This window comes from Danio rerio, chromosome 4 (assembly GCF_052040795.2).
Source record: "Danio rerio strain M-AB ecotype USA chromosome 4, GRCz13ab, whole genome shotgun sequence".
Classification (NCBI taxonomy): domain Eukaryota; kingdom Metazoa; phylum Chordata; class Actinopteri; order Cypriniformes; family Danionidae; genus Danio; species Danio rerio.
The window spans coordinates 70,979,477-70,980,614 of NC_141024.2; the positions used below are offsets into that span (position 1 = coordinate 70,979,477).

Below are 1,138 nucleotides of genomic sequence, written 5' to 3' on the forward strand. Positions count from 1 at the left end.
TAAGGGGAAAAAATCTGTTATTCTTCTCGAGATTTGATGCATCACAGCTGCCAGATTTATTTAACCATAACTAGAAGTGTCCCAGAGTGCCAGAATTTAAAGACTAGATTAATGGGATGATTGAAATCGTCTCATGCGAGAGTATGATGGGGAGATTAAATAATGAGAGAGAAGTGCTTAAATTTTGTGATGGCAGCATATAAAGTTTGGATAAATGAGTACAATGGTGAGAAGGTGAAAGGAACCCAACACTCTAGCAACAAGAGAGACAAAGCACCCGCAGATATAGGACCAGCAATCAGCAGGAATGAAAGGCAAGTCGCAGTAACCAAGTAAACTACTGATTGGCATAGACAATTAGCTGTGTAAAACCACACAGCAAATTGGAGAGAGCAGATTGGAAAGCTGTCACAAAGATAAATACACTGTCAGAAAAGAGAGAGGGAGAAAGCAAAGTTCAAACCCAGGTTCTGGCAGTACCCCTCCTCCCAGGACCACCTCCTGGCATACCCGAGACTTTAGGAAACTGCCGTTAGTAGAATTCCTCAATGAGCGTATGGTCCAGAATGTCCAGAGCTACGACCCAACATCTCTCCTCCATCATACCCCTCTCAGTCTACCAGATATTAAAAGCCTCTACCTCGCCACCTGGTAAGAAAACACAGGGGGTTGATAACCAAGATAACACAGTCCAGTCGACAAAACTGATAGGGAGTTGTGTGCATACTCTGCCAACATTAACTGCTGAATCAAGGAAGAGGGATTATTGGAAGCCAGGCATCGGAGCATCCAACCAAGATCCTGGTTTGCATGCTTAGTCTGGCCGTTGGTCTGCATAAGGATTCCTGACAATAGACTAGCAGAACTACCTCCTGAAGTAGGATATTAACTGGGGCTCAGAGACCAAGTCTTCCAGAAGACCATGAAACTGGGAGACATGGTCCACGACCACCCAGGCCATCTCCCTAGCAGGTGAAATTTAGAGAGGGGAATGAAGTGGATCATCTTGGAAAAATAGCCTACCACAGCGAGGACCACAGTATTGTCATTGGATGGAGGGAAACCAGTGACAAAATCCACAGCAATATGTGACCAGGGATGGGATGGAGTAGTAAGGGGAAAAATCAGACTAACAGGA

The 1,138-nt window shown here is 44.9% G+C and overlaps 1 protein-coding gene across 1 annotated transcript in view; it reads left to right on the top strand.

Annotated features, from left to right (window-relative positions):
- The window catches only part of zgc:165515, a 116,112-nt gene that overhangs the window by 59,647 nt on the left and 55,327 nt on the right, over positions 1-1,138 (top strand). The window lies entirely within an intron of this gene.